Below are 27,180 nucleotides of genomic sequence, written 5' to 3'. Positions count from 1 at the left end.
GTAATTGCAGCCTGGGGTATATCTGTTTTAGTAGTTTGGTACGTATCGTGTTAATTGCTACCTGGAATATATTGTGGTGATTACAGCCAGGGGTATAACCAAGCGGTTTGGCACCTATCGTGTTAATTGCAACCTGGGATATATTGTGGTGATTGCAGCCTTGGGTATATCTTAGTAGTTTGCTACCTATCGTGTTAATTGCAACCTGGGGATATATTGTGGTGATTGCAGCCTGGGGTATAACTGTATTAGTAGTTTGGAACGTATCGTGTTAATTGCAACCTTGAATTTATTGTGGTTATTGCAGCCTGCGGTATGACTAAGTAGTTTGGTACCTATCGTGTTAATTGCAACCTGGGATTTATTGTGGTAATTGTAGCCTGGGGTATACCTTAGTAGTTTGGTACATATCGTGTTATTTGCAACCTGGAATATATTGTGGTGATTTCAGCCAGGGGTATAACTGAATTAGTAGTTTGGTACTTATCGTGTTAATTGCAACCTCGAATATATTGCGGTGATTGCAGCCAGAGGTATGAATAAGTAGTTTGGTACCTATCGTGTTAATTGCAATCTGGGATATATTGTGGTGATTGCAGTCTGGGGTATAACTGTATTAGTAGTTTGGCACCTATCGTGTTAATTGTAACCTGGGATATATTGTGGTTAATGCAGCCTGGAGTATAACTTAGTAGTTTGGTACCTATCGTGTTAATTGTAACCTGGCATATATTGTGGTGATTGCAGCCTGGGGTATAACTTAGTAGTTTGATACCTATCGTGTTAATTGCAACTTGGATTATATTGTGGTGATTGCAGCCTGGGGTATAACTGTATTAGTAGTGTGGTACCTGTCGTGTTAATTGTAACCTGGCATATATTGCGGTGATTGCAGCCTGGGGTATAACTTATTAGTTTGGTACGTATCGTGTTAATTGCAACCTGGAATATATTGTGGTGATTGCAGCCAGGGGTATAACCAAGTAGTTTGGCACCTATCGTGTTAATTGCAACCTGGGATATATTGTGGTGATTGCAGCCTGGGGTATAACTTAGTAGTTTGGTACCTATCGTGTTAATTGCAACATGGGATTTATTGTGGTAATTGCAGCCTGGGATATAACTGTATTAGTAGTTTGGTACCTATCGTGTTAATTGTAACCTGGCATATATTGTGGTGATTGCAGCCTGGTGTATAACATAGTAGTTTGGTACCTATCGTGTTAATTGCAACTTGGAATATATTGTGGTGATTGCAGCCTGGGGTATAACTGTATTAGTAGTTCGGAACCTATCGCGTTAGTTGTAACCTTGGATATATTGTGGTGATTGCAGCCTTGGGGTATAACTGTATTAGTAGTCTGGTACGTATTGTGTTAATTGCAACCTGGAATATATTGTGGTGATTGCAGCCAGGGGTATAACCAAGTAGTTTGGCACCAATCGTGTTAATTGCAACCTGGGATATATTGTGGTGATTGCAGCCTTGGGTAAAACTTAGTAGTATGGTACCTATCGTGTTAATTGCAACCTGGCATATATTGTGGTGATTGCAGCATGGGGTATAACTTAGTAGTTTGGTACCTATCGTGTTACTTGCAACCTGGGATTTATTGTGGTAATTGCAGCCTGGGATATAACTGTATTAGTAGTTTGGTTCCTATCGTGTTAATTGTAACCTGGCATATATTGTGGTGATTGTAGCCTGGGGTATAACTTAGTAGTTTGGTACCTATCGTGCTAATTGCAACTTGGAATATATTGTGGTGATTGCAGCCTGGGGTATAACATTATTAATATTTTGGATCCTATCGCGTTAGTTGTAACCTTGGATATATTGTGGTGATTGCAGCCTTGGGGTATAACTGTATTAGTAGTTTGGTACGTTTCGTGTTAATTGTAACCTGGAATATATTGTGGTGATTGCAGCCAGGGGTATAACCAAGCAGTTTGGCACCTATCGTGTTAATTGCAACCTGGGATATATTGTGGTGATTGCAGCCTTGGGTATAACTTAGTAGTTTGGTACCTATCGTGTTAATTGCAACCTGGGGATATATTGTGGTAATTGCAGCCTGGGGTATATCTGTTTTAGTAGTTTGGTACGTATCGTGTTAATTGCTACCTGGAATATATTGTGGTGATTACAGCCAGGGGTATAACCAAGCAGTTTGGCACCTATCGTGTTAATTGCAACCTGGGATATATTGTGGTGATTGCAGCCTCGGGTATATCTTAGTAGTTTGCTACCTATCGTGTTAATTGCAACCTGGGATTTATTGTGGTAATTGCAGCCTGGGATATAACTGTATTAGTAGTTTGGTTCCTATCGTGTTAATTGTAACCTGGCATATATTGTGGTGATTGCAGCCAGGGGTATAACCAAGCAGTTTGGCACCTATCGTGTTAATTGCAACCTGGGATATATTGTGGTGATTGCAGCTTTGGGTATAACTTAGTAGTTTGGTACCTATCGTGTTAATTGCAACCTGGGGATATATTGTGGTAATTGCAGCCTGGGGTATATCTGTTTTAGTAGTTTGGTACGTATCGTGTTAATTGCTACCTGGAATATATTGTGGTGATTACAGCCAGGGGTATAACCAAGCGGTTTGGCACCTATCGTGTTAATTGCAACCTGGGATATATTGTGGTGATTGCAGCCTTGGGTATATCTTAGTAGTTTGCTACCTATCGTGTTAATTGCAACCTGGGGATATATTGTGGTGATTGCAGCCTGGGGTATAACTGTATTAGTAGTTTGGAACGTATCGTGTTAATTGCAACCTTGAATTTATTGTGGTTATTGCAGCCTGCGGTATGACTAAGTAGTTTGGTACCTATCGTGTTAATTGCAACCTGGGATTTATTGTGGTAATTGTAGCCTGGGGTATACCTTAGTAGTTTGGTACATATCGTGTTATTTGCAACCTGGAATATATTGTGGTGATTTCAGCCAGGGGTATAACTGAATTAGTAGTTTGGTACTTATCGTGTTAATTGCAACCTCGAATATATTGCGGTGATTGCAGCCAGAGGTATGAATAAGTAGTTTGGTACCTATCGTGTTAATTGCAATCTGGGATATATTGTGGTGATTGCAGTCTGGGGTATAACTGTATTAGTAGTTTGGCACCTATCGTGTTAATTGTAACCTGGGATATATTGTGGTTAATGCAGCCTGGAGTATAACTTAGTAGTTTGGTACCTATCGTGTTAATTGTAACCTGGCATATATTGTGGTGATTGCAGCCTGGGGTATAACTTAGTAGTTTGATACCTATCGTGTTAATTGCAACTTGGATTATATTGTGGTGATTGCAGCCTGGGGTATAACTGTATTAGTAGTGTGGTACCTGTCGTGTTAATTGTAACCTGGCATATATTGCGGTGATTGCAGCCTGGGGTATAACTTATTAGTTTGGTACGTATCGTGTTAATTGCAACCTGGAATATATTGTGGTGATTGCAGCCAGGGGTATAACCAAGTAGTTTGGCACCTATCGTGTTAATTGCAACCTGGGATATATTGTGGTGATTGCAGCCTGGGGTATAACTTAGTAGTTTGGTACCTATCGTGTTAATTGCAACATGGGATTTATTGTGGTAATTGCAGCCTGGGATATAACTGTATTAGTAGTTTGGTACCTATCGTGTTAATTGTAACCTGGCATATATTGTGGTGATTGCAGCCTGGTGTATAACATAGTAGTTTGGTACCTATCGTGTTAATTGCAACTTGGAATATATTGTGGTGATTGCAGCCTGGGGTATAACTGTATTAGTAGTTCGGAACCTATCGCGTTAGTTGTAACCTTGGATATATTGTGGTGATTGCAGCCTTGGGGTATAACTGTATTAGTAGTCTGGTACGTATTGTGTTAATTGCAACCTGGAATATATTGTGGTGATTGCAGCCAGGGGTATAACCAAGTAGTTTGGCACCAATCGTGTTAATTGCAACCTGGGATATATTGTGGTGATTGCAGCCTTGGGTAAAACTTAGTAGTATGGTACCTATCGTGTTAATTGCAACCTGGCATATATTGTGGTGATTGCAGCATGGGGTATAACTTAGTAGTTTGGTACCTATCGTGTTACTTGCAACCTGGGATTTATTGTGGTAATTGCAGCCTGGGATATAACTGTATTAGTAGTTTGGTTCCTATCGTGTTAATTGTAACCTGGCATATATTGTGGTGATTGTAGCCTGGGGTATAACTTAGTAGTTTGGTACCTATCGTGCTAATTGCAACTTGGAATATATTGTGGTGATTGCAGCCTGGGGTATAACATTATTAATATTTTGGATCCTATCGCGTTAGTTGTAACCTTGGATATATTGTGGTGATTGCAGCCTTGGGGTATAACTGTATTAGTAGTTTGGTACGTTTCGTGTTAATTGTAACCTGGAATATATTGTGGTGATTGCAGCCAGGGGTATAACCAAGCAGTTTGGCACCTATCGTGTTAATTGCAACCTGGGATATATTGTGGTGATTGCAGCCTTGGGTATAACTTAGTAGTTTGGTACCTATCGTGTTAATTGCAACCTGGGGATATATTGTGGTAATTGCAGCCTGGGGTATATCTGTTTTAGTAGTTTGGTACGTATCGTGTTAATTGCTACCTGGAATATATTGTGGTGATTACAGCCAGGGGTATAACCAAGCAGTTTGGCACCTATCGTGTTAATTGCAACCTGGGATATATTGTGGTGATTGCAGCCTCGGGTATATCTTAGTAGTTTGCTACCTATCGTGTTAATTGCAACCTGGGGATATATTGTGGTGATTGCAGCCTGGGGTATAACTGTATTAGTAGTTTGGAACGTATCGTGTTAATTGCAACCTTGAATTTATTGTGGTTATTGCAGCCTGCGGTATGACTAAGTAGTTTGGTACCTATCGTGTTAATTGCAACCTCGGATTTATTGTGGTAATTGTAGCCTGGGGTATACCTTAGTAGTTTGGTACATATCGTGTTATTTGCAACCTGGAATATATTGTGGTGATTTCAGCCAGGGGTATAACTGAATTAGTAGTTTGGTACTTATCGTGTTAATTGCAACCTCGAATATATTGCGGTGATTGCAGCCAGAGGTATGACTAAGTAGTTTGGTACCTATCGTGTTAAGTGCAATCTGGGATATATTGTGGTGATTGCAGTCTGGGGTATAACTGTATTAGTAGTTTGGCACCTATCGTGTTAATTGTAACCTGGGATATATTGTGGTTAATGCAGCCTGGAGTATAACTTAGTAGTTTGGTACCTATCGTGTTAATTGTAACCAGGCATATATTGTGGTGATTGCAGCCTGGGGTATAACTTAGTAGTTTGATACCTATCGTGTTAATTGCAACTTGGATTATATTGTGGTGATTGCAGCCTGGGGTATAACTGTATTAGTAGTTTGGTACCTGTCGTGTTAATTGTAACCTGGCATATATTGCGGTGATTGCAGCCTGGGGTATAACTTATTAGATTGGTACGTATCGTGTTAATTGCAACCTGGAATATATTGTGGTGATTGCAGCCAGGGGTATAACCAAGTAGTTTGGCACCTATCGTGTTAATTGCAACCTGGGATATATTGTGGTGATTGCTGCCTTGGGTATAACTTAGTAGTTTGGTACCTATCGTGTTAATTGTAACCTGGCATATATTGTGGTGATTGCAGCCTCGGGTATAACTTAGTAGTTTGGTACCTATCGTGTTAATTGCAACCTGGGATTTATTGTGGTAATTGCAGCCTGGGATATAACTGTATTAGTAGTTTGGTACCTATCGTGTTAATTGTAACCTGGCATATATTGTGGTGATTGCAGCCTGGGGTATAACTGTATTAGTAGTTTGGAACGTATCGTGTTAATTGCAACCTTGAATTTATTGTGGTTATTGCAGCCTGCGGTATGACTAAGTAGTTTGGTACCTATCGTGTTAATTGCAACCTGGGATTTATTGTGGTAATTGTAGCCTGGGTTATACCTTAGTAGTTTGGTACATATCGTGTTATTTGCAACCTGGAATATATTGTGGTGATTTCAGCCAGGGGTATAACTGAATTAGTAGTTTGGTACTTATCGTGTTAATTGCAACCTCGAATATATTGCGGTGATTGCAGCCAGAGGTATGACTTAGTAGTTTGGTACCTATCGTGTTAATTGCAATCTCGGATATATTGTGGTGATTGCAGTCTGGGGTATAACTGTATTAGTAGTTTGGCACCTATCGTGTTAATTGTAACCTGGGATATATTGTGGTTAATGCAGCCTGGAGTATAACTTAGTAGTTTGGTACCTATCGTGTTAATTGTAACCTGGCATATATTGTGGTGATTGCAGCCTGGGGTATAACTTAGTAGTTTGATACCTATCGTGTTAATTGCAACTAGGATTATATTGTGGTGATTGCAGCCTGGGGTATAACTGTATTAGTAGTTTGGTACCTGTCGTGTTAATTGTAACCTGGCATATATTGCGGTGATTGCAGCCTGGGGTATAACTTATTAGTTGGTACGTATCGTGTTAATTGCAACCTGGGGATATATTGTGGCGATTGCAGCCAGGGGTATATCTGTTTTAGTAGTTTGGTACGTATCGTGTTAATTGCTACCTGGAATATATTGTGGTGATTACAGCCAGGGGTATAACCAAGCAGTTTGGCACCTATCGTGTTAATTGCAACCTGGGATATATTGTGGTGATTGCAGCCTTGGGTATATCTTAGTAGTTTGCTACCTATCGTGTTAATTGCAACCTGGGGATATATTGTGGTGATTGCAGCCAGGGGTATAACCAAGTAGTTTGGCACCAATCGTGTTAATTGCAACCTGGGATATATTGTGGTGATTGCAGCCTTGGGTATAACTTAGTAGTTTGGTACCTATCGTGTTAATTGCAACCTGGCATATATTGTGGTGATTGCAGCATGGGGTATAACTTAGTAGTTTGGTACCTATCGTGTTAATTGCAACCTGGGATTTATTGTGGTAATTGTAGCCTGGGGTATACCTTAGTAGTTTGGTACTTATCGTGTTAATTGCAACCTCGAATATATTGCGGTGATTGCAGCCAGAGGTATGACTAAGTAGTTTGGTACCTATCGTGTTAATTGCAATCTGGGATATATTGTGGTGATTGCAGTCTGGGGTATAACTGTATTAGTAGTTTGGCACCTATCGTGTTAATTGTAACCTGGGATATATTGTGGTTAATGCAGCCTGGAGTATAACTTAGTAGTTTGGTACCTATCGTGTTTATTGTAACCTGACATATATTGTGGTGATTGCAGCCTGGGGTATAACTTAGTAGTTTGATACCTATAGTGTTAATTGCAACTTGGATTATATTGTGGTGATTGCAGCCTGGGGTATAACTGTATTAGTAGTTTGGTACCTGTCGTGTTAATTGTAACCTGGCATATATTGCGGTGATTGCAGCCTGGGGTATAACATAGTAGTTTGGTACGTATCGTGTTAATTGCAACCTGGAATATATTGTGGTGATTGCAGCCAGGGGTATAACCAAGTAGTTTGGCACCAATCGTGTTAATTGCAACCTGGGATATATTGTGGTGATTGCTGCCTTGGGTATAACTTAGTAGTTTGGTACCTATCGTGTTAATTGTAACCTGGCATATATTGTGGTGATTGCAGCCTGGGGTATAACTTAGTAGTTTGGTACCTAACGTGTTAATTGCAACCTGGGATTTATTGTGGTAATTGCAGCCTGGGATATAACTGTATTAGTAGTTTGGTACCTATCGTGTTAATTGTAACCTGGCATATATTGTGGTGATTGCAGCCTGGTGTATAACATAGTAGTTTGGTACCTATCGTGTTAATTGCAACTTGGAATATATTGTGGTGATTGCAGCCTGGGGTATAACTGTATTAGTAGTTCGGAACCTATCGCGTTAGTTGTAACCTTGGATATATTGTGGTGATTGCAGCCTTGGGGGTATAACTGTATTAGTAGTCTGGTACGTATTGTGTTAATTGCAACCTGGAATATATTGTGGTGATTGCAGCCAGGGGTATAACCAAGTAGTTTGGCACCAATCGTGTCAATTGCAACCTGGGATTTATTGTGGTAATTGCAGCCTGGGATATAACTGTATTAGTAGTTTGGTTCCTATCGTGTTAATTGTAACCTGGCATATATTGTGGTGATGGTAGCCTGGGGTATAACTTAGTAGTTTTGTACCCATCGTGCTAATTGCAACTTGGAATATATTGTGGTGATTGCAGCCTGGGGTATAACTGTATTAATATTTTGGAACCTATCGCGTTAGTTGTAACCTTGGATATATTGTGGTGATTGCATCCTTGGGGTATAACTGTATTAGTAGTTTTGTAAGTTTCGTGTTAATTGTAACCTGGAATATATTGTGGTGATTGCAGCCAGGTGTATAACCAAGCAGTTTGGCACCTATCGTGTTAATTGCAACCTGGGGATATATTGTGGTAATTGCAGCCTGGGGTATAACTGTTTTAGTAGTTTGGTACCTATCGTGTTAATTGTAACCTGGCATATATTGTGGTGATTGCAGCCTGGAGTATAACTTAGTAGTTTGGTACCTATCGTGTTAATTGCAACCTGCGATTTATTGTGGTAATTGCAGCCTGGGATATAACTGTATTAGTAGTTTGGTACCTATCGTGTTAATTGTAACCTGGCATATATTGTGGTGATTGCAGCCTGGTGTATAACATAGTAGTTTGGTACCTATCGTGTTAATTGCAACTTGGAATATATTGTGGTGATTGCAGCCTGGGGTATAACTGTATTAGTAGTTCGGAACCTATCGCGTTAGTTGTAACCTTGGATATATTGTGGTGATTGCAGCCTTGGGGGTATAACTGTATTAGTAGTCTGGTACGTATTGTGTTAATTGCAACCTGGAATATATTGTGGTGATTGCAGCCAGGGGTATAACCAAGCAGTTTGGCACCAATCGTGTTAATTGCAACCTGGGATATATTGTGGTGATTGCAGCCTTGGGTATAACTTAGTAGTTTGGTACCTATCGTGTTAATTGTAACCTGGCATGTATTGTGGTGATTGCAGCATGGGGTATAACTTAGTAGTTTGGTACCTATCGTGTTAATTGCAACCTGGGATTTATTGTGGTAATTGTAGCCTTGGGTATACCTTAGTAGTTTGGTACATATCGTGTTATTTGCAACCTGGAATATATTGTGGTGATTTCAGCCAGGGGTATAACTGAATTAGTAGTTTGGTACTTATCGTGTTAATTGCAACCTCGAATATATTGCGGTGATTGCAGCCAGAGGTATGACTAAGTAGTTTGGTACCTATCGTGTTAATTGCAATCTGGGATATATTGCGGTGATTGCAGTCTGGGGTATAACTGTATTAGTAGTTTGGCACCTATCGTGTTAATTGTAACCTGGGATATATTGTGGTTAATGCAGCCTGGAGTATAACTTAGTAGTTTGGTACCTATCGTGTTTATTGTAACCTGGCATATATTGTGGTGATTGCAGCCTGGGGTATAACTTAGTAGTTTGATACCTATCGTGTTAATTGCAACTTGGATTATATTGTGGTGATTGCAGCCTGGGGTATAACTGTATTAGTAGTTTGGTACCTGTCGTGTTAATTGTAACCTGGCATATATTGCGGTGATTGCAGCCTGGGGTATAACATAGTAGTTTGGTACGTATCGTGTTAATTGCAACCTGGAATATATTGTGGTGATTGCAGCCAGGGGTATAACCAAGTAGTTTGGCACCAATCGTGTTAATTGCAACCTGGGATATATTGTGGTGATTGCTGCCTTGGGTATAACTTAGTAGTTTGGTACCTATCGTGTTAATTGTAACCTGGCATATATTGTGGTGATTGCAGCCTGGGGTATAACTTAGTAGTTTGGTACCTAACGTGTTAATTGCAACCTGGGATTTATTGTGGTAATTGCAGCCTGGGATATAACTGTATTAGTAGTTTGGTACCTATCGTGTTAATTGTAACCTGGCATATATTGTGGTGATTGCAGCCTGGTGTATAACATAGTAGTTTGGTACCTATCGTGTTAATTGCAACTTGGAATATATTGTGGTGATTGCAGCCTGGGGTATAACTGTATTAGTAGTTCGGAACCTATCGCGTTAGTTGTAACCTTGGATATATTGTGGTGATTGCAGCCTTGGGGGTATAACTGTATTAGTAGTCTGGTACGTATTGTGTTAATTGCAACCTGGAATATATTGTGGTGATTGCAGCCAGGGGTATAACCAAGTAGTTTGGCACCAATCGTGTTAATTGCAACCTGGGATATATTGTGGTGATTGCAGCATGGGGTATAACTTAGTAGTTTGGTACCTATCGTGTCAATTGCAACCTGGGATTTATTGTGGTAATTGCAGCCTGGGATATAACTGTATTAGTAGTTTGGTTCCTATCGTGTTAATTGTAACCTGGCATATATTGTGGTGATGGTAGCCTGGGGTATAACTTAGTAGTTTGGTACCTATCGTGCTAATTGCAACTTGGAATATATTGTGGTGATTGCAGCCTGGGGTATAACTGTATTAATATTTTGGAACCTATCGCGTTAGTTGTAACCTTGGATATATTGTGGTGATTGCATCCTTGGGGTATAACTGTATTAGTAGTTTGGTAAGTTTCGTGTTAATTGTAACCTGGAATATATTGTGGTGATTGCAGCCAGGTGTATAACCAAGCAGTTTGGCACCTATCGTGTTAATTGCAACCTGGGGATATATTGTGGTAATTGCAGCCTGGGGTATAACTGTTTTAGTAGTTTGGTACGTATCGTGTTAATTGCAACCTTGAATTTATTGTGGTTATTGCAGCCTGCGGTATGCCTAAGTAGTTTGGTACATATTGTGTTAATTGCAACCTGGGATTTATTGTGGTAATTGTAGCATGGGGTATACCTTAGTAGTTTGTTACATATCGTGTTATTTGCAACCTGGAATATATTGTGGTGATTTCAGCCAGGGGTATAACTGAATTAGTAGTTTGGTACTTATCCTGTTAATTGCAACCTCGAATATATTGCGGTGATTGCAGCCAGAGGTATGACTAAGTAGTTTGGTACCTATCGTGTTAATTGCAACCTGGGATATATTGTGGTGATTGCAGCCTGGGGTATAACTTAGTAGTTTGGTACGTATCGTGTTAATTGCAACCTGGAATATATTGTGGTGATTGCAGCCAGGGGTATAACCAAGTAGTTTCGCACCTATCGTGTTAATTGCAACCTGGGATATATTGTGGTGATTGCAGCCTTGAGTATAACTTAGTAGTTTGGCACCTATCGTGTTAATTGCAACCTGGGGATATATTGTGGTGATTGCAGCCTGGGGTATAACTGTATTAGTAGTTTGGAACGTATCGTGTTAATTGCAACCTTGAATATATTGTGGTTATTGCAGCCAGCGGTATGACTAAGTAGTTTGGTACCTATCGTGTTAATTGAAACCTGGGATTTATTGTTGTAATTGTAGCCTGGGTTATACCGTAGTAGTTTGGTACATATCGTGTTATTTGCAACCAGGAATATATTGTGCTGATTGCAGCCACGGGTATAACTGAATTAGTAGTTTGGTACTTATCGTGTTAATTGCAACCTGGAATATATTGTGGTGATTGCAGCCAGAGGTATGACTAAGTAGTTTGGTACCTATCGTGTTAATTGCAACCTGGGATATATTGTGGTGATTGCAGCCTGGGGTATAACTGTATTAGTAGTTTGGTATTTATTGTGTTAATTGCAACCTGGAATATATTGTGGTGATTGCAGCCAGGGGTATGACTAAGAAGTTTGGTACCTATCGTGTTAATTGCAACCTGGAATATATTGTGGTGATTGCAGCCAGGGGTATGACTAAGAAGTTTGGTACCTATCGTGTTAATTGCAACCTGGGATATATTGTGGTGATTGCAGCCTTGGGTATAACTTAGTCGTTTGGTACCTATCGTGTTAATTGCAACCTGGAATATATTGTGGTGATTGCAGCCAGGGGTATGACTAAGAAGTTTGGTACCTATCGTGTTAATTGTAACCTGGGGATATATTGTGGTGATTGCAACCTTGAGTATAACTGTATTAGTAGTTTGGTACCTATCATGTTAATTGTAACCTGGGATTTATTGTGGTAATTGTAGCCTGGGTTATACCTTAGTAGTTTGGTACATATCGTGTTATTTGCAACATGGAATATATTGTGCTGATTGCAGCCAGGGGTATAACTGGATTAGTAGTTTGGTACTTATCGTGTTAATTGCAACCTAGAATATATTTTGGTGATTGCAGCCAGAGGTATGACTAAGTAGTTTGGTACCTATCATGTTAATTGCAACCTGGGATATATTGTGGTGATTGCAGTCTGGGGTATAACTGTATTAGTAGTTTGGTATTTATTGTGTTAATTGCAACCTGGAATATATTGTGGTGATTGCAGCCTGGGGTATAACTGTATTAGTAGTTTGGTACATATCGTGTTAATTGTAACCTGGGATTTATTGTGGTAATTGCAGCCTGGGATATAACTGTATTAGTAGTTTGGTACATATCGTGTTAATTGCAACCTGGCATATATTGTGGTGATTGCAGCCAGGGGTATGACTAAGTAGTTTGGTACCTATCGTGTTAATTGCAACCTGGGATATATTGTGGTGATTGCAGCCTTGGGTATTACTTAGTCGTTTGGTACCTATCGTGTTAATTGTAACCTGGGGATATATTGTGGTGATTGCAACCTTGAGTATAACTGTATTAGTAGTTTGGTACCTATCGTGTTAATTGTAACCTGGAATATATTGTTGTGATTGCAGCCAGGGTTATAACAGTATTAGTAATAAGGTACCTATCGTGTTAATTGCAACCTGGTATATATTGTGGTGATTGCAACCTTGGGTATAACTGTATTATTAGTTTGGGATTTATCGGGTAAATTGTAACCTGGGATATATTGTGGTGATTGCAGCCTTGGGTATAACAGTATTAGTAGTTTGGTACCTATCGTGTCAATTGTAACCTGGGATATATTGTGGTGATTGCTACCTTGTGTATAACAGTATTAATAGTTACGCACCTATCGTGTTAATTGCAACCTGGGATATATTGTGGCGATTGTAGCCTTTGGTATAACTGTATTAGTAGTTTGGTACATATCGTGTTAATTGTAACCTGGGATATATTGTGGTAATTGCAGCCTGGGATATAACTGTATTAGTAGTTTGGTACATATCGTGTTAATTGCAGCCTGGCATATATTGTGGTGATCGCCGCCAGGGGTATGACTAAGTAGTTTGGTACCTATCATGTTAATTGCAACCTGGGATATATTGTGGTGATTGCAGCCTTGGGTATAACTTAGTCGTTTGGTACCTATCGTGTTAATTGTAACCTGGGGATATATTGTGGTGATTGCAACCTTAAGTATAACTGTATTAGTAGTTTGGTACCTATCGTGTTAATTGTAACCTGGAATATATTGTTGTGATTGCAGCCAGGGGTATAACAGTATTAGTAGTTAGGTACCAATCGTGTTAATTGCAACCTGGGATATATTGTGGTGATTGCAACCTTTGGTATAACTGTATTATTAGTTTGGGATCTATCGGGTAAATTGTAACCTGGGATATATTGTGGTGATTGCTGCCTTGTGTATAACAGTATGAATAGTTAGGCACCTATCGTGTTAATTGCAACCTGGGATATATTGTGGCGATTGTAGCCTTTGGTATAACTGTATTAGTAGTTTGGTACCTATCGTGTCAACTGTAACCTGGGATATATTGTGGTGATTGAAGCTATGGGTATAACAGTATTAGTAGTTAGGTACCTATCGTGTTAATTGCAAGCTGGGATATATTGTGGTGATTGCAGCCTTGGGTATAACTGTATTATTAGTTTGATACTTATTGTGTCAATTGTAACCTGGGATATATTGTGGTGTTTGCAGCCTGGGTATAACTGTATTAGTAGTTTGGTACCTATCGTGTTAATTGCAACCTGGGATATATTGTGGTGATTGAAGCCTTGGGTATAACAGTATTAGTAGTTAGGTACCTATCGTGTTAATTGCAACATGGGATATATTGTGGTGATTGCAACCTTGGGTATAACTGTATTATTAGTTTGATACCTATTGTGTCAATTGCAACCTGGGATATATTGTGGTGTTTACAGCCTGGGTTATAACTTAATAGTTCGGTACCTATCGTGTTAATTGCAACCTGGGATATATTGTGGTGATTGCAACCTTGGGTATAACTGTATTAGTAGTTTGGTACCTATCGTGTCAATTGTAACCTGGGATATATTGTGATGATTGCAACCTTGGTTAAAACTGTATTAGTAGTTTGGTACCTATCGTGTTAATTGTAACCTGGGATACATTGTGATGATTGCAGCCTGGGGTATAACTTAGTAGTTTGGTACCTATCGTGTTAATTGTAGCCTGGGATATATTGTGGTGATCGCAGCTTGCTGTATAACTAAGTAGTTTGGTACCTATCGTGTTTATTGTAACCTGGGATATATTGTGGTTATTGCAGCCTTGGGTATAACTGTATTAGTAGTTTGGTACCTATCGTGTTAATTGTAACTTGAAATTTATTGTGGTGAATGTAGTCTGGTGTATAACTAAGTAGTCTGGTACCTATCGTGTTAATTGTAACCTGGGATATATTGTGGTGATTGCAGCCTGGGGTGTAGCTAAGTAGTTTAGTACCGATCGTGTTAATTGTAACCTGGGATATATTGTGGTGATTGCAGCCTGGGGTATAACTAAGTAGTTTGGTACCGATCGTGTTAATTGTAACCTGGGATATATAGTGGTGATTGCAGCCTAGGTATAACTTAGTAGTTTCGGACCTGTCGTGTTAAATGTAATATTGTATATATTGTTGTGATTGCAGCTTGGGGCATAACTTAGTAGTTTGGTACCTATCGTGTTAATTGTAACCTAGGATATATTGTGGTGATTGTAGCCTTGGATATAACTTAGTAGCTTGGTACCTATCATGTCAATTGTAACCTGGGATATATTGTGGTGATTGCTGCCTTGTGTATAACAGTATTAATAGTTAGGCACCTATCGTGTTAATTGCAACCTGGGATATATTGTGGTGATTGTAGCCTTTGGTATAACTGTATTAGTAGTTTTGTACCTATCGTATCAATTGTAACCTGGGATATATTGTGGTGATTGAAGCCTTGGATATATACAGTATTAGTAGTTAGTTACCTATCGTGTTAATTGCAACCTGGGATATATTGTGGTGATTGCAACCTTGGGTATAACTGTATTAGTAGTTTGGTACCTATCGTGTCAATTGTAACCTGGGATATATTGTGATGATTGCAACCTATGTTAATACTGTATTAGTAGTTTTGTACCTATCGTGTTAATTGTAACCTGGGATATATTGTGATGATTGCAGCCTGGGGTATAACTTAGTAGTTTGGTACCTATCGTGTTAATTGTAGCCTGGGATATATTGTGGTGATCGCAGCTTGGGGTATAACTTAGTAGTTTCGGACCTGTCGTGTTATTGTAATCTTGGATATATTGTTGTGATTGCAGCCTGGGGTATAACTTTGTAGTTTGGTACCTATCGTGTTAATTGTAACCTGGAATATATTGTTGTGATTGCAGCCAGGGGTATAACAGTATTAGTAGTTTGGTACCTATCGTGTTAATTGTAACCTGGGATAAATCGCGCCAATTGTAGCTTCGTAAATATCGAGTTCATTGCAGTTTAATACTAATTGTGTTAATTTTTTAATGGGATAAATAGTGTTATAGTGTTGTAATTGCAGTCTGGGATATAACATGGTAATTGCATGCTGATATATATCATGGTAATTGCAGTCTGGGATATAACATGGTAATTGTACACTGTGATATATCATGGTAACTGCAGTCTCGGTATAACATTATAATTGTATACTGTTATATGTCATGGTATTTGCAGTCTGGGATATAACATGGTAATTGCAGTCTGGGTATAACATGGTAATTGCATGCTGATATATATCATGGTAATTGCAGTCTGGGATATAGCATAATGATTGCATGCTGTTATATATCATGGTAATTGCAGTCTGGGATATAACATGGTAATTGTATACTGTAATATATCATGGTAATTGTAGTCTGGGATATAACATGGTAATTGTATACTGTGATATATTATGGTAATTGTATACTGTAATATATCATGGTAATTGTAGTCTGGGATATAACATGGTAATTGTACACTGTGATATATCATGGTAATTGCAGACTGTGATATATCATGGTAATTGCAGACTGTGATATGTCATGGTAATTGTAGTCTGGGATATAACATGGTAATTGTACACTGTGATATGTCATGGTAATTGCAGTCTGGGTATAACATTGTAATTGTATACTGTCATATATCATGGTAATTGCAGTCTGGGATATAACATGGTAATTATATACTGTGATATATCATGGTAATTGCAGTCTGGGTATATCATGGTAATTACAGTCTGGGGTATAACATGGTAATTGCACACTGTGATATGTCATGGTAATTTCTGTCTGGGATATAACATGGTAGTTGCATACTGTGATATATCATTGTAATTGCAGTCTAGGATATAACATGGTAATTGCACACTGTGACATGTCATGGTAATTGCAGGCTGTGATATGTCATGGTAATTAAAGACTGTGATATGTCATGGTAATTGTAGTCTGGGATATAACATGGTAATTGTACACTGTGATATGTCATGGTAATTGCATACTGTGATATATCATGGTAATTACATATTGTGATATATCATGGTAATTGCAGACTGTGATATATCATGGTAATTGCAGACTGTGATATGTCATGGTAATTGTAGTCTGGGATATAACATGGTAATTGCATACTGTGATATATCATGGTAATTGCATACTGTGATATGTCATGGTAATTACATATTGTGATATATCATGGTAATTGCAGACTGTGATATATCATGGTAATTGCAGACTGTGATATGTCATGGTAATTGTAGTCTGGGATATAACATGGTAATTGCATACTGTGATATATCATGGTAATTGCATACTGTGATATGTCATGGTAATTGCAGACTGTGATATGTCATGGTAATTGTAGTCTGGGATATAACATGGTAATTGTATACTGTGATATATCATGGTAATTGCATACTGTGATATATCATGGTAATTGCATACTGTGATATATCATGGTAATTGCATACTGTGATATATCATGGTAATTGCAGACTGTGATATGTCATGGTAATTGCAGTCTGGGTATAACATTGTAATTGTATACTGTCATATATCATGGTAATTGCAGTCTGGGATATAACATGGTAATTATATACTGTAATATATCATGGTAATTGTAGTCTGGGATATAACATGGTAATTGTACACTGTGATATGTCATGGTAATTGCAGTCTGGGTATAACATTGTAATTGTATACTGTCATATATCATGGTAATTGCAGTCTGGGATATAACATGGTAATTGCACACTGTGATATGTCATGGTAATTTCTGTCTGGGATATAACATGGTAGTTGCATACTGTGATATATCATTGTAATTGCAGTCTAGGATATAACATGGTAATTGCACACTGTGACATGTCATGGTAATTGCAGTCTGTGATATGTCATGGTAATTACAGACTGTGATATGTCATGGTAATTGTAGTCTGGGATATAACATGGTAATTGTACACTGTGATATGTCATGGTAATTGCATACTGTGATATATCATGGTAATTACATATTGTGATATATCATGGTAATTGCAGACTGTGATATATCATGGTAATTGCAGACTGTGATATGTCATGGTAATTGTAGTCTAGGATATAACATGGTAATTGCACACTGTGACATGTCATGGTAATTGCAGTCTGTGATATGTCATGGTAATTACAGACTGTGATATGTCATGGTAATTGTAGTCTGGGATATAACATGGTAATTGTACACTGTGATATGTCATGGTAATTGCATACTGTGATATATCATGGTAATTACATATTGTGATATATCATGGTAATTGCAGACTGTGATATATCATGGTAATTGCAGACTGTGATATGTCATGGTAATTGTAGTCTGGGATATAACATGGTAATTGCATACTGTGATATATCATGGTAATTGCATACTGTGATATGTCATGGTAATTGCAGACTGTGATATGTCATGGTAATTGTAGTCTGGGATATAACATGGTAATTGTATACTGTGATATATCATGGTAATTGCATACTGTGATATATCATGGTAATTGCATACTGTGATATATCATGGCAATTGCATACTGTGATATATCATGGTAATTGCAGACTGTGATATGTCATGGTAATTGCAGTCTGGGTATAACATTGTAATTGTATACTGTCATATATCATGGTAATTGCAGTCTGGGATATAACATGGTAATTATATACTGTAATATATCATGGTAATTTTAGTCTGGGATATAACATGGTAATTGTACACTGTGATATGTCATGGTAATTGCAGTCTGGGTATAACATTGTAATTGTATACTGTCATATATCATGGTAATTGCAGTCTGGGATATAACATGGTAATTATATACTGTGATATATCATGATAATTGCAGTCTGGGTATATCATGGTAATTACAGTCTGGGGTATAACATGGTAATTGCACACTGTGATATGTCATGGTAATTTCTGTCTGGGATATAACATGGTAGTTGCATACTGTGATATATCATTGTAATTGCAGTCTAGGATATAACATGGTAATTGCACACTGTGACATGTCATGGTAATTGCAGTCTGTGATATGTCATGGTAATTACAGACTGTGATATGTCATGGTAATTGTAGTCTGGGATATAACATGGTAATTGTACACTGTGATATGTCATGGTAATTGCATACTGTGATATATCATGGTAATTACATATTGTGATATATCATGGTAATTGCAGACTGTGATATATCATGGTAATTGCAGACTGTGATATGTCATGGTAATTGTAGTCTGGGATATAACATGGTAATTGCATACTGTGATATATCATGGTAATTGCATACTGTGATATGTCATGGTAATTGCAGACTGTGATATGTCATGGTAATTGTAGTCTGGGATATAACATTGTAATTGCATACTGTGATATATCATGGTAATTGCATACTGTGATATATCATGGTAATTACATATTGTGATATATCATGGTAATTGCAGACTGTGATATATCATGGTAATTGCAGACTGTGATATGTCATGGTAATTGTAGTCTGGGATATAACATGGTAATTGCATACTGTGATATATCATGGTAATTGCATACTGTGATATGTCATGGTAATTGCAGACTGTGATATGTCATGGTAATTGTAGTCTGGGATATAACATGGTAATTGTATACTGTGATATATCATGGTAATTGCATACTGTGATATATCATGGTAATTGTATACTGTGATATGTCATGGTAATTGCAGACTGGGGTATACCATGTTAAATGCAGACTGGGATATGTCATGGCATTTGCAGTCTGGGATATAACTTGGTAATTGTCGACTGGGATATATCGTGTAATTGGGTCTTGGCACATATCGTGTTAATAGTAGTCTGACACCTACCGTGCTAATAGTAGTCTGGTATATATATATATATATTTATACACAACGTGTTAATTTTATCCGGGTATATCGTGTTAATTCACGTCTGAGATATATTGCGTAATTGTGGGTTTGGACATATCGTGTAAATAGATATAATAATAGATACATATCGTGTTAGATCTTGCCTGCCATATATCGTGTTCACATCAGGATATATTGTGTCAATTGCACTCTGGAATATATCGTGTTAGTTGTACCCTGGGATATAACGTGGTAATTGTACCCTGGGATATATCGTGCTAGTTGTACCCTGGGATATATCGTGGTAATTTTACCCTGGGATATATCGTGTTAGTTGTACCCTGGGATACATCGTGGTAATTGTACCCTGGGATATATCGTGTTAGTTGTACCCTGGGATACATCGTGGTATTTGTACCCTGGGATATATCGTGTTAGTTGTACCCTGGGATATATCGTGGTAATTGTACCCTGGGATATATCGTGTTAGTTGTACCCTGGGATACATCGTGGTAATTGTACCCTGGGATATATCGTGTTAGTTGTACCCTGGGATATATCGTGGTAAGTGTAGCCTGGGATTTATCGTGTTAGTTGTACCCTGGGATACATCGTGGTAATTGTACCCTGGGATATATCGTGTTAGTTGTATCCTAGGATACATCGTGGTAATTGTACCCTGGGATATACATTGTATCGTGTTAGTTGTACCCTGGGATATATCGTGGTAATTGTACCCTGGGATATATCGTGTTAGTTGTACCCTGGGATACATCGTGGTAATTGTACCCTGGGATATATTGTGTTAAGTCATGTTAACAGAATACGCCCTCACTCGACGGCTAGAATTATGACTACATTTCCTAAATAGCCCTCAGAAGGCGTAATTTGCCATTGGACATACTTATCCGTAATGAATATTATTTTAACTCTATTGCGTTTGGCACTCGGAACGAATCCGTTTTCTAAACCCCGTGAGGGTTTGTATTGTTATTAGCAATTGATCACTGTGACACTAACCCATACATATGCGTCTTTATTTAGGTGACTTGTGTTGATAATTGAGAAGTCTAAAAACTTCAGTTCACATATGTGTGCGAAATCGTACGCGTATCGTTCAATTCAAGTTCAGATATAGACACGTGACCTACTATGTATGCATATAACGTAACCCGATAAGTAATTGATTAGCGTCAAAATTTGCCAACCATAGAGTGTGAACGCAGAGAGAGAGAGAGAGAGAAAGAGACGGGGAAGTGGAAGTAGTAGTCTTAGTATTTGTGCTATTGTTCGAATGTGTGGTACCGGTGTGTCTAGTTCTTTGGTTATTTTTGAATAGATTAGCGGGTAATAAAAACAAAGTTCAAGGTACAGCGGGCAGTTTTTTGCACTTTCCCATTCAAATACGCTTATGTAAGTGTGAGTTGTGCCTTGTCAACGTGTCAATACTCATAAATAGTCCCTACACACTTCTATTTTGTGTCTTCAATTATTTCACTCGTGTCTTTTATTTGTTTATAAATCGCAGCCGTGTCTCGCCCTAAAAGATGGCTGGAGAGGTAAAGTAGAACCGATTCGATCTCACGGTCTCCTCGCCCGCCGCTGCTAACAGTGGCTTTCGGATAAGTCTTAGCGAGCAGCTGCGAGGCAACTGAGGACGGTAAAGTCAAGCCGTTCTCACGGGAGACGGAAACACGATAACAAAGACTGTCGTGGCACTGAAGTACAACTAGGCGGCTTATTCTGAAGTGCTCATACTTCTTCACGAATACTCTGGCTTGTCATAAAACGCCACGCACGATGATAAAAACGGGGTTTGGCTTTACTTTGAGGGTTACTGACAAGAAATAATGTGATAACCAGAAAACAAACCTCTTCAAAACAAGTTTACAGGTTGTATACTATACGATCAAATATTTAGATATTCAGAAAACTGCGCTAGGTATAAGAAACACCAATATTTTAATCTTAAGCGTCACTCTTAGACTTTTGTACTGTCATCACGGCAACTTCGCGAAGTGGGCAATTGAAACGGGGCGTGACATTGTGCATGTCCCGACATTTAAGCCTATCCAATGCCGTCTTTGTGACCGAGAGTTAAATCTTATGCTTTAAAGTGTTTGAATCTGTGGCAGTATGGGTGTAATTTCATGATTTAAGTTTATTTGTTTTTGTGAAACTTAATATAAAATTCGCTATACTTCGACACACCACGTATCACTGAAGATTCCTAAAAATGGACAAACAAGCCTCTCTCTGATTGGTCTCACTGTTAGGTGTTTCGGTTGAGTAGCCAATCAGATACAATCTTGTAAAAAGCTTTGTATTGAAACGAGATTTGCAGTATTTTTCCGAATTATCCGGCATTCATATGCATCATTACACTCTAGGTCCTGACTGGTTACTACAGTTAGTTGTTTATGGATTTGGTCATTTAACAATCTGCAATCAGTGTAGGTACGTCCAGCAAAGTTCAGACAATAAGTGACACACTGGTATATTGAGCGCATCTTAGATGTCATCCTAAACCATTTTTGAATATTTAATATCACGATTATTATCTGATATGCTGAGTTGAATCGTTTTACGGGAGGGTGGCAGCTGAGCTTGCATTCTTGCTCAGTACTTTACAAGCAACACAAGTCAAGTGATAGACTAACTGAATACTGATTTAAAAGACAAATATAATTCGTTTGATTATAAAGATAAGATTGAGTGTTGTGTAGTATCTACGGGGATCGTAAATTTGATTTTAATTGCCATCGCCGTGGCGAGAAACCAGATGGAGTTGGAAGGCTGACCTCGGGCACGATCATAAGTCTGAACTTAAGGTCATTGACTGGCATTCGACCTATTATATAGGAGTGAATAAATGAGAGCACATCTGTTGTTTTAAAAGTGAAACGTAAACAAGTCACCAATTTTGAGGTTCTTTACCTGTCTGCAAATCGGCAAAAAAATGGTCATTTTGGATTTATTTCCATAGGAATTCATGTTTATATATATAAATAATAAATAAATAATAATAATAAATAAATAAATAAATAAATAAATAAATAAATAAATAAATAAATAAATAAATAAATAAATAAATAAATAAATAAATAAATAAATAAATAAATAAATAAATAAATAAATAAATCAATAAATAAATAAAATAGCGTTTTGAAAGTTTACAGATTTGTTTTATTGGAAACGGGATTATAGTTCTTTCGTTATATCTACAAATGCTGTTTATTTTTTTAAATAAAAAAACTGGGTCACATAATATGCGTTAAAGGGCATGTATTAAAACAAAATGTTGACAAGATGCTGAAAAAAATGGTTTATTTTAGAAAATTCGCAAAAAATGATAAGGAGTCACAGTCGTCGCACCGCGTCGTGCTTAACTCATACAAAGTGAAACACATTGTCTCTTTACTTGATATTCGAACGCGCACTGCACGGTGGCTGTAACGGTTCAATGGGTTTTATTTTCACTTACGCCCACATGTTAACTATTGCTGTTTCACATACGGTTATAATGAGAAATGCTCTATTTTGGAAAATAACGAGTTTCTACCGACTGGATCATTGACGTCACAAATAGTTGATATTGGTTTTCCGTTAGAAGTCAAAATGATATACTTTTGTTTTAGATATATTTTATATTGCACCTCAACTCGTATTAGGAATTACGTATTAGAACTAAAGTTTCCTTGGCAGTCAACAGTTTGCTGTAATATGCAGCGTAAGAAGAATTGGATTGCAATAATATACTAACTTTTTTAAACGAAAGAAACTTGCATGTTCCTCATAACTTCCTGCCAAACGTTATGGAGCACAACATGCCACAAGTGCCACTTCAGGGCATCCTTTGTTATTTTTACCCCGGACCAATTCTGATTCGTTGATCGTTGTGTCAACATATGAACTAAGTGGAAGTGGTGCTATTTATCACTAGCCATCCAGCCAGAATAGCATTATTATTGTGCAGTAAATAGCCAGGTGGTTCGCAACTGTCACCTGTCCGTATAATATCGCAGATGGCGTGTTGCTGCTCCATGTTGTGGACCAATGCACCCGAAAACAATTTTTTCTCACATAGTAATTTCTCATAAAATTTCCACATATCATATTCTTTCAATGGGAGGGCAATCGATTACAGGAACAGCAGCTACGTGCACGTGAATCCATTGAGTCAACGAGCAATTGACATAACTGAATGGCAACGCAGTATGTTAGACACGCGACACGACATAAATGATGTAACTCCATACCACCACAGCAACACACGAGTCTTTATCACCGACCTATAATTCAACATTAGTTTACTTTGCACGTATATAAAGTAAAAACAAATCTCATGCTCTTTTTTTTCACAATCGCAACTTTTACAATGTTGGACTTTTGAAGTGTTTTTTTTTCAAGCAAGGCAGGCCACCATCCCTTTGTAAACGTCGTATAGCGGATAATTGCGTTTGTCCATCTGTAACTGTGTATCCACGCGTCTGCCACGCGATTGCGCCGAAAAATAAGGCCAAGACAGAGATTTGTGATATCCACAATAAATAAGTCAACACCCGAATTGGGTAAGCAAACATTGTTAGGCCTTGGTTCCCATACGCTTCGGAAACGTGGGAAATGGGGAAGTTCTATATGTACCAATGATGTTAACCAGTGAAACACACACAAGGAAAGTGTATATTCTAATACCAGTTGCTTGTGAACTTTGTTAAACTTGTTCCAGGGGAGATGGAAATAATCTGTTCAATAATCTGTTCTGATGTATATTTTTAAAACATGAGGGGGTTTTATCCACAAAGTAGGCCAACTGAACGGTTTACAATGATATACTGACAATATATCATTGTTGTTGTTGTGAGTTGTTAGATGCAGAGTGCCCATACAACGCAGGGCTGGTTTAATTTCTTGACGGCTTTGTGATGAAGACTAAAAACTGGATTGTTAGCTTCACTTTATACCGATTCACACTTTCAATAACCTTGACACCAAGGCCATTCCGGTCTCTCCGGTGAATGTGTGTACCACGGCTATATTCATTATATTCATAGTATACATTCAAAGGAATAATGTTTATATTAAGAGTCACAGGGACTCGACTGCAATAGGTAACACATATGAGTGCAAATCTAAATATTCCTTTTCCACTTTCAAAATAAAAATTATCCCCATGTTTGTTTTTTAAAAATAAATACTTTCTGAAATATCGAAACACCCTTTCTTTTAGAGAAGCACTGGCTTTATTTCTGATGATAGACTCCCCCTTCTGTTCGAGTGCCTCTGAGTATATGATACGTTTGGTTAAGAGGAAACGATCAAAACAACACAATTTCCCGTTTTTATGCATTTTCGCGTAGTTCAAGTCATTAAAAAAGATAAAAAGTACCCCTTTGCGAAAATTAAAAGTTAATAAAAAATATCCCCTTTCTCGGCTAAATTCAGAACGCACGTGCATATCTCATGGCCAGCAAGTACCCCCAGGAGATGGGCTTAATTTGTGCGAGAATGGCTTTGTAGAACGCGTTGTCGCGTTATCCCAATCACGCACCCGTACACGGCCGGCTGATTATATAACAACACATTGAGCAAAACACACGCGTTGGTGTCTTGGTGTTGAGATGAAAAAACTAACGCGAACTATTATAAAAATAGTATTATGATTATTATTATTATTAACATTTCAGTCAAATTTAGTAACATCTACTGCATGTGTATGTATGCACTGAGTTACATTTTGACAACAAGACACCACACACACAGAAAAAAAGTGAACAGATTTAAAACTAATCCGTAAAATAAAAACATTTATCGGTACGATGTTATCTGTAGTATAATTCGTTGACTTACGACTTGATTAATTCGAATTTAATTTCCAGACAACGACGTATGTGATAAGCTTTATGATAGTTAAGATAAGAGCTACATATGTGTGCCATGTGTTGCTGTGACCATACACATAATTCAACAATTCAGTGCAAGAGCAGCTCTTACAAACGCCATGGATCACCATGGTAACCAACAGTTGCCGCACGAATAAATAAGTTTATTAATGTTCAATCGATTACTGAAAGGGTCTGGCACGACAATTTATCACACGAGGCTTGTTGGTACTGATATAACGTCGCGGGAAATGGAACGAGAGTGAGACAACAGAATTAAGACGGATTGCATGCACATCAATAATCATGAATAACTTTTCAAATTTTAGCTTTCGTTCCCAGGGGAAGCATGGGCCATATAACAATACTCAAACTAAATAAGAACTGTGAGAAGTGGTTTTAATGTTTGTTGTTTAAGTCTACTGTTTCAGCATTCTTGTTCTATCACATCATATGGTTTTAATTGAGAGTGATTTCTTGACCTTTATTGACCCGTCGATCAATCTTAATTTCCCTCACACACAATTGACTTCGGTTACGCGAAAAAATAGAAATGAAATGTGATGATGGATGGACTTAGAGCCAAACAACGTGCATAGGGTTGCTGATGACAAGATGTGTCGAGGGAAAGATAACAGTCACCATACTAATGAAATATCATTAAACTTAAGGTTTTAAGGTTCAAAAAAGTACCTCTATCATTACAATAGACAAAAATAACTAATGCTAGTAATTTTACAGTTTAAGATCAATTAATAATCTTATTAAACTAACATATATTGAAGTAATGACAGTAAAATCATGTTCAAATGTGGTTTAATCGCAGAACAGAGCAATTCATGTATAACACGAGTATAACAAATGCAAGTAGTTAGAGATGGCAGCAGATAGGACCCATATAGAAGACACATACATCACAAATCCAAGATAGGAACAGATGAGAACAGATGCCTACAGCCCAGACATAAGACACATGTATTACAAGTCCAAGGTAGTAACAGATGAGAGCAAACACAACGAATCCAACGTAAGGCACACTTATTACTAGGCTATGGTAGCAGACCCAAGCATACCAGATATAAGACACACGTATTACAAGTCCAATGTCGAAATAAATACGAGTAGATTCTAACAACCTAGATATAAGGCAGACGTTAACACAATCAAATGTAGTAAAAGATGAGAGCAGACCAACGCATACCAGATATAAAGTAGTTATATTTGGCAATCGTTGTCCTAAGTAACTATTCGAAATAGCAAGAACTCTTCATCGATGATATAGAAGAAAATGTTTAAGGTAAATTGCTACTCACAAGTTTGTTACATGTGCGCATATTTTAGCACATGTAGCATTAGCAATGTTTTGTGTTATACTCTTTATTTGTTTTAGTATTATTTGAACTTGTTTGATTCACCGATAATCTGATTTTTGAGAAAAACTGTGAAATAATGCAATTTTGAGCGGTTACCATAGTCCACAATGAAAAAATATTTTAGGTAGAACATAGGAGGGTAAGCAAAGGCACAACAATTATATAATGGAAATACAAAAAGATTCCACAATGACATGACAATATAAACAACAATAGGTCGTGCCCTTCATTACTGGTAATGTAATTATCGTGTAATTTTTAGTGAATGTTACC

The sequence above is a fragment of the Saccoglossus kowalevskii genome, chromosome 19 (assembly GCF_978046115.1).
Source record: "Saccoglossus kowalevskii chromosome 19, keSacKowa6.1, whole genome shotgun sequence".
NCBI classification, from domain to species: domain Eukaryota; kingdom Metazoa; phylum Hemichordata; class Enteropneusta; family Harrimaniidae; genus Saccoglossus; species Saccoglossus kowalevskii.
The sequence above is the reverse complement of the archived record's forward strand: the minus strand, read 5'-3'. Positions refer to the sequence as shown.